The sequence below is a fragment of the Chiloscyllium punctatum genome, chromosome 26 (assembly GCF_047496795.1).
Source record: "Chiloscyllium punctatum isolate Juve2018m chromosome 26, sChiPun1.3, whole genome shotgun sequence".
Classification (NCBI taxonomy): Eukaryota; Metazoa; Chordata; class Chondrichthyes; order Orectolobiformes; family Hemiscylliidae; genus Chiloscyllium; species Chiloscyllium punctatum.
Window position 1 is genome coordinate 50,269,048 of NC_092764.1, and position 14,860 is coordinate 50,283,907.

At 40.5% G+C, this 14,860-nt stretch overlaps 1 pseudogene; it reads right to left on the minus strand.

Moving 5' to 3' along the window:
- Positions 1-12,454: 12,454 nt before the first annotated feature.
- Positions 12,455-13,091, minus strand: LOC140453240 (uncharacterized; annotated as a pseudogene).
- Positions 13,092-14,860: the final 1,769 nt, after the last annotated feature.

A 14,860-nucleotide genomic window follows, 5' to 3' on the forward strand; every position in this document is an offset into this window, starting at 1 on the left:
CAAAATTCCCACCCGAGTTTGTGCAGTCTCAGTTGCCTGGAAGAAGCATTGTAGAAAGAAGATAATCCCTTCTGCACTCCGCCATCGTAAGTACCACTATCTTCTCACCAATGCCTCACACTTATCCTGTCTCTGCTACTGTTCCCACTTCCCACCTGACACTCCAACATTCTCATTATTTCTTGAAACATCATCCCACTCACCCTGACCCACTGCAATCCCTGACACCACTAATCCTGTATGCCTTTTGCGCTACCTACTCACTTACACCCATCCATACAATCAGTAATACTTGTACCACCAGCATTCATCTTCGTTAGTAGCTGCTTGTCTCTTGTTTGTGGTACGTCATTCTAGCTTTTCACTCTTCATGACGATTCTGGTTCTGGGCATGCAGATCAGGCCTTGGATTGGCATTGGAGGATACCCTTGACTTAATGTGCCAGGATCCCCTGAGAAATGGCTATTCCATTTATCTTGACTAGCTGAAAACTATGACAAGCCTAGCAAGTACCTCACCATGCCACTCGTGAAAAGCTTAAAAGCGGAGGGGTGAGATAATTTAATCATCAAGATGGGCCTCATCAGATGTCTCACCTTATTCTGCCACACGGCTTGTCATAGCTCACATCACTCAGGCCCCTACAGGATTCCATCATTTGTTGACAACTCTCATGGGAAGCACTGAGCAAGATGTGGAAGGTGTGGAACCCAATATTATCCAACCTGAAAATATTGCCAAAAGAAAACAGTCTCAACATTCAGAGAAATGGTTGGAGTCAATTGTTTCATTGACAACTGCAACTTAACATTTACAAAATCCAAATTCCAAAGCTGCAACAGATTTGGATCCTCATATTACTATTTACTGGGGCAAGACTGAACAGAGAAAATTACTGACTCGCATTAAAAAACCTAGTACTGTATCTAGCACAGAGCACAAGAGTAGAACATAGAACAAAGAACATAGAAAAATACAGTGCAGTACAGGCCCTTTGGCCCTCAATGTTGCACCGATCCAAGCCCACCTAACCTACACTAGCCCACTATCCTCCATATGCCTATCCAATGCCCGTTTAAATACCCATAAAGAGGGAGAGTCCACCACTGCTACTGGCAGGGCATTCCATGAACTCACGACTCGCTGAGTAAAGAATCTACCCCTAACATCTGTCCTATACCTACCACCCCTTAATTTAAAGCTATGCCCCCTCGTAATAGCTGACTCCATACGTGGAAAAAGGTTCTCACGGTCAATCCTATCTAAACGCCTAATCATCTTGTACACCTCTATCAAGTCACCCCTAAACCTTCTTTTCTCCAATGAAAACAGCCCCAAGTGCCTCAGCCTTTCCTCATACAATCTTCCTACCATACCAGGCAACATCCTGGTAAACCTCCTCTGCACCCGTTCCAGTGCCTCCACATCCTTCCTATAGTATGGCGACCAAAACTGCACACAATACTCCAGATGCGGCCGCACCAGAATCTTATACAACTGCAACATGACCTCAGGATTCCGGAACTCAATTCCTCTACCAATAAAAGCCAGTATGCCATATGCCTTCTTCACCGCACTATTTACCTGGGTGGCAACTTTCAGAGATCTGTGTACATGGACACCAAGATCCCTCTGCTCATCCACACTACCAAGTATACGACCGTTAGCCCAGTACCCCATCTTTTTGTTACTCATACCAAAGTGAATCACCTCACACTTACCCACATTGAACTCCATTTGCCACCTTTCTGCCCAGCTCTGCAGCTTATCTATATCCCGCTGTAACCTGACATATCCTTCCTCACTGTCAACAACTCCACCGACTTTCGTATCATCCGCAAGCTTGCTCACCCAACCTTCTAGCCCCTCCTCCAGGTCATTTATAAAAATGACAAACTGCAATGGTCCCAAAACAGATCCTTGCAGAACACCTCTAGTAACTGCACTCCAAGATGAACCTTTACCGTCAACTACTACTCTCTGTCTTCTTCCAGCCAGCCAATTCCTAATCCAAACCTCCAACTCACCCTCAATGCCATACCTCTGTATTTTTTGCAGTAGCCTACCATGGGGAACCTTATCAAATGCCTTACTAAAATCAATATACACCACATCTACCGCTTTACTCTCGTCCACCTCCTTAGTCACCTTCTCAAAGAATTCAATAAGGTTTGTGAGGCATGATCTGCCCTTCACAAAACCATGCTAACTATCCTTGATCACATTATTCCTATCCAGATGTTCATAAATCCTATCCTTACAATTCTCTCTAAGACTTTGCCCACAACAGAAGTGAGACTCACCGGCCTATAGTTACTAGGGTTATCCCTACTTCCCTTCTTGAACAAGGGAACCACATTTGCTATCCTCCAGTCTTCTGGCACTATTCCTGTAGACAACGAGGACATAAAAATCAAGGCCAATGGCTCTGCAATCTCCTCCCTTGCTTCCCAGAGAATCCTAGGATAAATGCAATCAGGCCCTGGGGGCTTATCTATTTTCACCCTTTCCAGAATTTCCAACACCTCTTCCCAACATACCTCAAAGCCGTCCATTCTAATTAATTGTGACTCAGTATTCACATCGGCAACAATGCCCTGTTCCTGAGTGAATACTGATGAAAAGTATTCATTCAGTGTCTCCCCAATCTCTTCAGCCTCCACACACAACTTCCCACTACTATCCTTGACTGGACCTATTCCTACCCTAGTCATTGCAGAGGAACAGACAGCAACATGAAACAATCATGCACAAGACACATGATAAACATTGCCTCTGTTTCTTTTAAATCAGCCCATCAATGTTACAAACTTTACATGCTGCCTAGTAGGGAAGAATAAAAAGTAAATTATTGGAGTTTCATGTGTCTTCCCGATTTGAACGTTAACTAAAACAGAAGTGGCAGTGATCTGCGCTTGACTCTGTATGCAGTTTAAAAAGAAAACACAAGGTAGTGCTTGAGAAAGTGGAGATTGACACTGTTCCAGGTACAGCTGGGCACACATTAATGAGTCTCACACCCTTTCAGCAATGTGAAATCTTACACTTGAGTGACTGTTTACATGCGTAAAGCTATATTTGTGTACATATATATAAACACAATAGGTAAGTCGAATATGATGGGAGAGGCACAAGTGTTTACTTATTGCAATATATCTGTCTAAATGTTGAACTTAGCACAAATTATTTTGTGTTAAATCTGTCATTTAGGATGGTTCAGAAAATAGTTTTTCGCCCATCCCTATCTGCTGCCATCATTTCACAGATTTGTAATGTTTCTCTGTGTTTAAGCATCTATTATATTTGTGCAAAACTGAAAGTGTAAGTCCATTTCTAAATGGTCACGAACCACATTAAATAACCCGTAAGGCTGAGTAAGGTCCATATCTGTACTGACAAAATGAAGTCTATCAACTTGGACCTCTTATGTTTATAATTCAACCACAGATTGCTGTTTTTAAAAATTAAATAACAGGAAATAGCTGAAGAATGAGTCACAAAATAACCATAAAGCACATGCATTACAGTTTGGAGAGACAAAATGGTTTCGGTGTAAGCTGCTTGCTTCTATTCTATATGAAGGCATTCCCTTCCTATTATGGTTAGGAGAAGGTGAAGCAGAGTGCCATGTCTATGCAGGGGCAAGTGCTGGGGAAAGAAAGGTCAAGGACAAGTAGATCCTGCTACCTCTGTTTGAAATAATAAATAAGCTGACTCACCAGAGGGGAATCATTAAAAATAATTTGCACAAGCTTTCTGTTCAGCAAGCTCTTTTGATACAACATTTCCTTCAGTGATTATCACTGCGGACATGTTCCTGCCATATGGATAGGAGCTGGGCTGGGAGGCTTCCCAATACCTGAGTGGTTAATTAAGAGCTGTTGCTGGGCCACAAGAAGCAGGTTTTAAATCCCTCTACACTATCCTACAATGAGTAGCTTTTTGCAGGCTAAGTCACAAGGGACAGTCAGAAGCGCAGGGTAATTATTTGAGATAACATACAGCTGAAGTGGGGGATTGTGCATTTGAAAGGAGGTGATGGTAGAGAAAAAAACTCTATAGTAAAAAGGTCAACATTTCTTATTTTTTAGCACACTGTTGACAGTCTGTAATGTCTTTTTGGAATGAAAGACAATGTTACCAGTTTTATGAATATCTCATTTTGAATTCGACTTTGCAATTCTAAGTGTGGAACTGCCAAACCAATCTGAATAAGCTATTCTTACCTGTCAGAGTATTCTGTTATGACTTTGATCGCTACTGTTGGAAAATAGTCAGGCTTTCTCCAATAATCTGTGAGAAAAAATACACTCACAGGGAGTAGAAACCTTGATATATTATGGGAAGATACGTCCTGTCTGTACAACATTTCAACTTATGTAAGTCAAAAACCTTCAGCACTTTCATAAGAGAAAAAAATTATCACCAAGGGTGATGAGAGCTATCATCCTAGCAATCCAAAATCTAATTCAATAATATCAGCTCAATGACAAAAGCAGGGCTGTCAATGCAGAAGGAGGGTTATGAGGGTTATGGGTTCGAATAAAGGTGGGCAGATGTCTGATAATGAGACAGAGACATGCAGATGCTAATATCACTGTTCAGCAGAGCAGGATTGGCTTTGTTAAGCTGACCCAGGTAGCAGCTGTGGACTGTCAGGTTTTTGGAATGCTAGTTTCTCTTGATTCTCATTTAAGATCAGATTTGTATGCTGTCTGTCAGTGAACTTTCCTCACAGGGAACTGAACCCCAGAGTTATCAGTTTCATTTGGACATAACTAGATGTCAAAAGAAGTTTAAGTTGTTTGAGGAACCACGGTGCGCGCCTTGCATTGATTGATGCTTTCATTTCTCAAAAGGCGCTCTTGATTCAGCGGTTATCTCTGCAGCATTTCAATAACTGATTTGATTTTAAACTTCAGGCAAAGGAGTATCTCTATTATGTTTGCAGTTGTGCTAATTCCCTGCACTGTTCTGATATCGTGCTGTCCTTATTTTGTGTCAAGGTGTGTCATATTCTATTGGTACTTAATTAACAGTGAATAACATTGAAGGCACACAATCTAACCCATCATTCGGAAACTGTGAGACATTTATAACACATTTGTTATTTATTTTTCTTAAACAGTTCCTCTATTCTTTTAGCTTTGTTTTTCCTAAGTAATATACCATTCTGTGATGAAGAGGAAAGGCAATGTGTCATTCTCTCAGAGTTGTGGCAATACTACTCTTGAGTGATAGAGTTATCAGCAGTGGTAACAAGCAGTACTTACACATTAATAACTATGCTTACTGATGCCCAGTTTGGTCTCCCCAAATAGCATTCACCTCCAAATATCCAGCCTTATTTTAAACACAGACAAAACAGCTGTATTCTAGAGGTGAGGTGTAAATGACAGCCCTTTATATCAAGGTAGTCTTTTACTAAGAGTGGTATTAAGGTACCTTAGTAAAATTGAGATCAGGAAATCAGGAGAGAACCCTTTACATGTTGGAGTTATTTCCAGCACAAAGGGACATAGCTGTAGTTATTGGAGGCCAATAGCTCTGCCCCATGACACCGCTGCAGGAGTACCTTAGGATAATGTCTTAGCCTCAAACATCATCGGCTGCTTCATTGATGACCTTCTTTCCATTAGAAGGTCGGACCTGGGGATGCTTACTCATGATTGTGAAATTCCAGTCTCAGTTCCTCAGACAATTAAGTAATCTGTGCATATTTGCTGCAAGATCTAGAAAAGCATTCAGGCAAAGGCTGATTAGTGACAAATAATACTACCACTAAGCAAGTATGATGAGATAGCAGTCCGGAAGGGATCATGCAGGCCTTGCTTCATGTTAAAACACTGAGTATTGGAAAAAAAACTGCCCATTCATTAAATCAATATCTAACCAGACTAGACAAAAGATGTGTCCGATGGTAGGGGAGTTCAGAAGCAGGGGTCATAGTGTAAGGATAAGATTAGATTACCTACAGTGTGGAAACAGGCCATTTGGCCCAACAAGCCCACACTGACCCTCCGAAGAGCAACCCACCCAGACCCACCTCCCTCTGACTAATGCACATAACACTATGGGCAATTTAGAATGGCCAATTCACCTGATCTGCTGATCTTTGGACTGTGGGAGGAAACCGGAGCATGTGGAGGGAACCCACGCAGACACGGGGAGAATGTGCAAACTCCACACAACCAGTTGCCCATGGCTGGAATTGAACCTGGGTTCCTGGTGCTGTGAGGCAGCAGTGCTAACCACTGAGCCACCGTGCCGCCCCAAAGGGTTTAATGCTTGAGGATTGAGATGGGGAGACATTTCTCCACCCAGAGAATGGTGAGCCTATGGAATTCACTACCACAGAAAGCAGTTGAGGCTAAAATATTATGTTTTCAAGAAGGATGTAGATATAGCTTATGTGACTAAATGGATCAAGGGATATGGGGAGGAAGGTGAGATTAGGGCATTTAGTTCGATGATCAGCCATGATCATAATGTATGATGGAGCAGGCTTGAAGGCTCAAATTATCTACTCCTGCTCCTAGCTTCTATGTTTTGATGTTGACAGGAAATATCAATGTCAATTAAAGTTCACATCACAAAGGTTCCAGGTGATGAAAATTTCCAAAAGAAGAGAATCAACATCCACTCCCAAGCCCCACCATCCCCTCATCACCACCAACACCCTTGAAATTCAATGGCATTATCATCATTGAATCCTCCATCATCAATATCCTGGGGATCAACAAGAAACTGAATTGGATCAGCCATAAAAATATGATGGTTACAACAGGAGGTTAAAGGCTGTACATTCTGAGATGATTAACTCACTTCCTAACATCCCTAATGTCTTTCCACCATCTTCAAGGCACGAGTTAGTAGTGTGCTTGAATAATCTTCATGTTCCTGGATACGTGCAGCACTAAAGAAGTTTAATAGCATCCAGGGGAAAAACAACATGCCTGACTTGCATTCCACCCACAGTCTTAATTATCCACCATTGCTGCACTGCGGGTATAGTATGTACCACAGACAAAATGTACTGTAGGAAATGCTTTTGATATCACTTCTTAAACCTTTCCCACCTCAAAAGGCAAGGGCAGCAGGCATAAGGGAATGCCATCACCTGCAACTCTCCTTCAAAGAACCTGCATTTTGGCTTGGAAATATATTATTTTTCTTCTATTGTTAACTTGGTCAAAATTCTGAAGTATAGCTTCAGTATTCAACAGTATTCTGAGAATAGCTACTCTGCCAGGACTGCATTGGTTCTAGATGGCAGTTCACATTGCCTTCTGAAGAACAACTACTGGCAATAAATGCAGACCTTTTCGACGACATTCATCTGCCATGAATAAGTGTAGAAAATGTTAACTGCTAAAAGGTGTGAAAATGCATCCCAGTTTGATTCATTCTGATTTTCCCTCTCCTGGGAAAATGTATTGTTTCAATATGACCTCCCAATCCTCCCACACACAGACTGACTGAAATCATGAAAATTTGTGTGGTAGTGAACCTTCAATCAATCATTCTATCAACAGCCCTTTCATGGAACTGTTGCACAATGGGGCTGCCAGGAGCTGGGAGTCTAATTATTAAGATCATGTTTTCTGTGGGTTTGAAAACATATTGCCAGAGATTACATATAAAAAATAAATACTTCTCTAGTAAGTAAAAGTTCTAAAATGGCAGAAGTATTTTGCTTACAAGTCAAAGAAGACCCAGGAGAGCAGTACAAACCCAAAGCATATTCAGAGAGTGAACTTGTATTATTGACTAATCTGACACTTGCTGTTAGCATAGATTTAGATTCAATAAGCAGTTGCTGTTTGATCTCTATGAGGAGTTGGAAAAGAATCTGTAGCGTTAGTCTCCCATAAATTATGCCCTCTCAGCTAGTGAAAGTGAAACATTGATACTTTTTGTGGCCAAACTGGTTTACCACCATTGGCTTTAAATCATTGGGTAGTGCTACACTTAACATCTGACTTTAGGGTCTGATTTTGGGAAGAAAAAAAGATTTTTTATGTGAGCCCTGTAATGTTTAAGGCAAGAATAGACCATTCAGACTTTCAATTTGACTTACAATTCAATTAAATTAAGGTTGATCTATACTTTAACTCCAATTTCTTGTTTTAACTCCATATTCCTTGATAATCTTAATTATCAAAATCTCTTGTATCCATTTGGATGAGAAGGGAACAACAGGGTGTTTTTACTCATTTGCAGAATGTTGACATCACTGATGAAGCAGGTATTTATGGCCCACTTTAGTTTGCCTTCAGAAAATGGCGGTAAGACTCCTTATAAAACTGCTGCAGCTTGTGTAGTGAAGGTGCACCCACAATGCTATAAGGTCGAGAGTGCCAGAATTTCAGCTGAACAGCAATGAAGGAATGATGACATAATTCAAAGTCAAGATCTGCCCATCAAGCTGCCAACAAGTTGGTTAATGAGAAAAAGAAGGAGAAGTGCCAGAGTCAATATTTAACCCTCAACTGATGTCATGAAAACAGTTTAACTGCACAGTTATCTCATTGTTGCATGTGGAACTAACTGTGCACAAAACGACTGCCCCATAAAAACAGTAAAATAAAGCATACAGGGAATTGCACAGACTGACCTTACTGAAGTTCCATTTTCAGGGATGCAATACAAGTTTGCATCATTTCCAGGATTCACTGGTTCTTCTTTCTACAAGGTAGAGAGCAGCAAGATTAAAATTTGGCACCATCAGCATAATATGGAAATTGATCCCATGTTTCCTGACAGCGTTTCCAAGAGGAGATGTGAAAGGACGGATGGAGAAGGTGGATCTAGAGGTGCATTAGAGATATTAAGAAAAGCAAAGGAGAACAGGCTTCTGGCCATAACATTGTGTTTTGACTGAATCAAACGAGAGTGAACCCTGAAGTCGTTTCCCAAAGGAACGCAGCACAGGAGAGAGAGAGAGAGAGAAAAATGAACAATCAATAAAGTCAAAGGCAGCAGAGGATTAGGAGAAATAGGAAAACTAAATTTAACATGAGGCTTGGGAGAGTCAGGTCCCTGCCCTCACAGCCCCAGTGCAAAAGTTGGAGCAGAGCTTGTTCCTGCTTGGTCAGCCCAACCTGCTGTCAACTAATGGCTGCCAGCTCACATAATTGGTTTGAGGCAGCCACCCCTACCTATCCTGCTGTGAATAATAGGAGATTGTATAAATGGCAACAATAATGAGGACCCATCACCCAAACCCAACCTGCTCAGTATCCACAAAAAAAGAGAATGGTGTGGACATCTTATAGTCCAAAGTGTGAAGAGTGCAACTCCTGCAACCTAATGCAGACGAGAGAACTTTGGAAGGTGATTAATACTTTAGCAACTAGGGTCGATCTTTCATGCCCAAAAGATATCACTGTGCCTCACAGATGTTAAGAGAATAGATTTGTAATGTTGAATGGTGTTGTGAAGAGTGTTTCTGGCTAGCATTTTTAATCAAAACAGTTGCTCCACTTACAACAGTTTTTGATACTAGATGTCCTTCACCTATAATACTTCATGTATTATGTGGGTATGTTGAAGGGCCTCACAGCACATCAAGTTGGAGCTTCCTTCTGAACTTGCAGGACTGACTGTAGCCCCCTTCTTGGGCTGTCGGACCGAAATTCTGGCTCTGACTAGTCCAAACAGCCAACAGACTGTATTCTAATGCCTTGATAGATAAATGTTTTTTAAATTCACTTATAGGAGTGGGCATCACTGGCTGGCCAGCATTTCTTGTCTGTTCCTAGCCACCCTTGAGATAATGGTTGTGAGCTGTCTTCTTGAACCACTGCAATTCATCTGCTGTGGATTGACCCACGATGCCATTATGGAGAGCATCCCAGGATTTTGATGCAGCAACAGTGATAGAATGGTGATACATTTCCAAGTCAGAATGGTGAGTGGCTTGGAGGGGAACTCGCAGGTGTTCCCACATATCTGCTGCACTTATCCTTCTAGATGGAAGTGGTTGTGGGTTTTGAAGGTGCTGCCTGAGGATTTTTATTGAATTTTCGCTGTGCAGCCTGTAGATAGTATACACTGCTGCTACTGAACGTCAGTGGTAGAGTGAGTGGACGTTTGCAAATATGGTGCCAAAAAGGTGAGCTACATTGTCCTGGATGGCATCAAGCTCTTTAGAGTTGTTGGAACAAATCTATGGCAGCAGATTAGCAGACTTACTGCTGACCTCCACTTCAGCTCTGATGAATAGTCATCCAGACTCAAAATGTTAGCTTGCTCTCTCTCTATGGATGTTGCCTGACCTGTTGTGATCTCCAGCATTTATTATTTTCAGTGCAAATTCCAGCATCTGCAGTAATTTGCTCCTAGAAATTCAAGAGTATGTTTTATTGTGCTTGAAGTGTATAACTAAATGAAAACCTGCAAATAGTAGAATGAACAATAACAAAACATCACTTTTTCAATTGTGGACAACATTATACTTATTTTTGTGATGTTAATTCCAGTGAATAGCTATCTTTTAGTTCAACAATCGGGTTAAAAGATTGTTTATTCCTGATTGTCAGGTGATTGATTCTTTTGAGTTTTGATGGGTAGGTTCCACTTAGAGGAAAAACTACATTCCACTTCTGGAATTACATTAATCCATTGACAGATGAGAAAACTCCTCGCTGGTTGTGGTTATTGCATGCTTCAGAATGTGCTTTATACCAAATGATACAAACATTGAAAATTTGGTATATTATGAATTTAATATACTGATGCAACATGTTTATGATGTATTGAAGAAGTTGTCAGGATACTAAAGGTGATAAGGGTAGAATTTCCACAGGGATTCTCCCAGTCTCAAGCTATAACATTGATTGTAGATCAGAAGAAACTGTGGAGAAATGCTGTAAATCGTCATTAATGCTATCGTGCTGACATTTCTGCCAATCTTCCACAAAGTAACAGCAAATGGCCAGGAGAAACTCAATAGAAATTCCACCTGATGAAGTTTTAAAGAAAACTTGAAGTAGATTAAGAGTTTATATTACTATCTTTGTTATAATTACATGTTGAATGTACATGCATTAAATGTCCAGGCTTGCAGATATAGTCTGTTTGATTAAAAATGCTTTATAATGACTTATGTTCAATGGAATATACAATGAACTTTTACAAAAGTCAGTATGCCATGTTAGATGACAGTGATAATATAAATTGCATTTGTACTGGCAACTTTGGATGCTACCACATCTGCAGCTACCTCAATTCCATTGGAAGTAATTACTTCTGATGTTAAAGTTCAATGTGAATTGTCTCCTAGAAATCAGAAAGTAATTCTCTCAAACACAGAAACAATAAAGATTCTATATTGAGGGCTGCAATTGCAACAGCATTGTAATAATATCCCTGTGGTTTTTCTTTTCTTTCTTTTGAATATCACCACTGAGGCTTAATGCCTTCACGTACAATATTTTATAGAAAGGTTGCTCTTTGACAATTATGAAGCACTATACAATCAAGCAACATATAGTTAGGGCTCACAGCCTTTCTGACAGTAAAAGCAAGAAACATTATTATCCCACAATAGATAGCTGAAATCTGTGCCCTAAATTTATGCAAACAAGCTACATTAGCAAACTTTTGCATTTCTGTTTTTCGTCCCTGAAGTTGATTTGGCAAAACATTTATTGTTTGCAAATCTTCAGGAAATATTCTATTCAAATTGTGGAATGGATGTGTAACTTGCAACATGATTAATTGAAGATGGTGGATCATAAGATTTCCTTATTCTTTTGTGGTATTATGCATCATCAGCTCACTGGTAGTGCCTCACTGGTAATACAGGTAGTTCTTCAATAACGCGATGGTTGCGTTCTTATGCAACTCTGCATTATAGAAAAATTCCAACTTTAGAAACAGCCAACACATGTTTTTAAAATTTGTTAACATTTCAAATCTAATGCATAGGTGCAATCTTACAGGGACCTAAGTGACATGAGCTATGGCTAGATTAGTGGCAGAATTGGATGAGAGGTCCAACAAGACCAATTTTGATATTGGGGGCATCGAACTGCATATTTTACTCTTAAGAATAATGCTTAAGTCTTGTGAGAATTATCCCAAATGACTTGTTGCTTTTTTTTTTCTATTTTCAGGAAAATTAATTTATTCCTATTTCCACACATCAAATTGTGCTAGACTTCAATAGGTCTGAGAGAGATTTGATAATAGAATAAAAGAATATAACACAGTCATGCAGACTATTAGATTTAATGCAGGTTATTAGATTTAGTCTCAACCCTAAGACCTGTACTCTTTAAAAAAAACCCCAGTCCTTTACACTGCAAATGTTTTCTACAAAGGGGGAGTAGGAAGCATGAGAAATTAATTTTGGAACAAGCCCTCACATTTAAAATCAAGTCAAAATCCCACAAAGAATCAAGATTCTCATGCAATTTCAAAGAATTTAAACATACAACATTTATTCTAAAGTTTTGCTTTGCTTTTAGTCATTTTGTTCAGCACTTGTGGTGTACGACTTGTAAGTGATCTAGACTCTGAGTGACTTTGAACCAGTGACCCAGATTTCGATTTTTTTTAAAGGATTTATCGTCCTGCTTCTCCACTTTGATAGAGATTGAATCTGGGCCATGACCTCAATCTAGACTGGGACCTTTTAGGATAGAATGACAAAGACCTTCTTGGAGAAAAAGACCTAGAAGTTCCGCTCCAGCCATGGCTGTATGAATGGGTGGACTTTCTTCCCTTCAATCGTGAACGCAGTCTAGTTCTGGACTTGTTCCTTCTGTGATGACAGTCATAAGCATGATAACCCTTTTCTCTAAATTCATAGTATTGATCAATATGATCAAAAGATCAGTCTGCTGGTGGCCGCTCAAAGTATTAGCAGCAAAGCATTCCTGTTGATAATTGTAGATGAAAGTGTGAGCCACAAACAATCTTGCCATCCAAACCAGGAACAGCATCTTTAGGATCTCGAGGCTTCTCAAAATTCAGAACCAGGGGGGTTCAGTGCTATCCACTCTGCATGCTCTAGTACCCATTTATAAGCACCTGTTCCCAGGTTACTTATAAAGACTTTGGTTTCCTTCCCTGTGTCCATTCTTCGCAATATGAAAGTGAAGCCTGCCCTTTCTCTCCCATTTACGTGTATATGCTTAGACATGGTTACACACAATAAACAGTAGTTCACAAATTCATAACACATAGGAGCAGAATTAATCCATCATTCAGCCCACCGAGTCTGCTTTGCCATATGATTATGGCTGATATGTTCCTCACCTTCATCTTCCTGCCTTCTCTCCATATCCCTCCAACTCATTGCCAATTAAAAATCTGTCTAACTCCTCCTTAAATCTCTCAGACTTATTGAAGTCTAGCACAATTTGATGTGTGGAAGTAGGAATAAATTAATTTTCCTGAAAATAGAAAAAAAAAGCAATAAATCATTTGTGATAATTCCCACGAGGCTTAAGCATTATTCTTACGAGTAAAATATGCATCCATTGCACATTGGGGTAGCAAATTCCAGATTCACAACCCTTTTGGGAGAAGCAGTTTAACCTCAACTCTACCCCTTATCCTAAGACGATGACCTATCATTATAGAATGCCCCACAAGAGGAAGCATCCGCTCCACTTCTATGTAATCCACACAATTTATCATCTTGAATGTCTGAATTTGATCTCCCTTCATTCTTCAAAACTATAGGGAGATAGGCCTAAATTGTTCAATCTCTTTGTCACTTGCTAAACACCTTGTTGACGGCTGAATTCGCCTTATTAATATTCAGCTTCCCATCTTACCAAACAAGCTAGACATTGTGAAAACTCGGCATGGAAACCAGAGAGGGTAACTGGCAAATTCAGCTCATCGCTTGCTTTAAAGGTCTCCTATATTACAGGCCACATGCACCCCACGCCCACAGACACTGACATCTGATATACACCAGTCTCCAAGAACACCCATGTCACATCTCCCATTCATTTTCAGCATGCTTCTACACTTCAGTGCTGCATCTTGGGTTGTACTGGTAACTATCATTGTAATACTACAGCAAGGACACAGTGCACTCAGGGACATGCACTCAACTCAAGCTGCATCTCTGGGTTCTTTTCTCATAGAGTCATTGAGATGTACAGCATGGAAACAGACCCTTCGGTCCAACCCATCCATGCCGAACAGATATCCCAACCCAATCTAGTCCCACCTGCCAGCATCTGGCCAATATCTCTCCAAACTCTTCCTATTCATATACCCATCCAAACGTGTCTTAAATGTTGCAATTGTACAAGCCTCCACTACTTCCTCTGGCAGATCATTCCATACACAATCCACTCTCTGTGCGAAGTTGCCCCCTAGGTCTCTTTTACATCTTTCCCCTCTCACCCTAAATCTATGCCCTCCAGTTCTGGACTCCCCAACACCAAGGAAAAAACTTTGCCTACTTACCCTATCCATGCCCCTCATAATTTTGTAAACCTCTATAAGTCCATCCCTCAGCCTCTGACACTCCAGGGAAAACAGCCCCAACCTGTTCAGCTCTCCGTAGAGCTCAAATCCTCCAACCCTGGCAACATCCTTGTAAATCTTTTCTGAACCATTTCAAGCTTTCCGATAGGAAAGAGACCAGAATTGCATACAATATTCCAACAGTGGCCTAACTAATGTCCTGTACAACCGCAACATGACCTCCCAACTCCTGTACTCAGTACTCTGACCAATAAAAGAAAGCATGGCAAATGCCTTTTTCACTATCCTATCTACCTGCAACACCACTTTCAAGGAGCTATGAATCTGCATTCCAAGGTCTCTTTGTTCAGTAACACTCCCGAAGACTTAGCATTAAGTGTATAAGTCCTGCTAAGATTT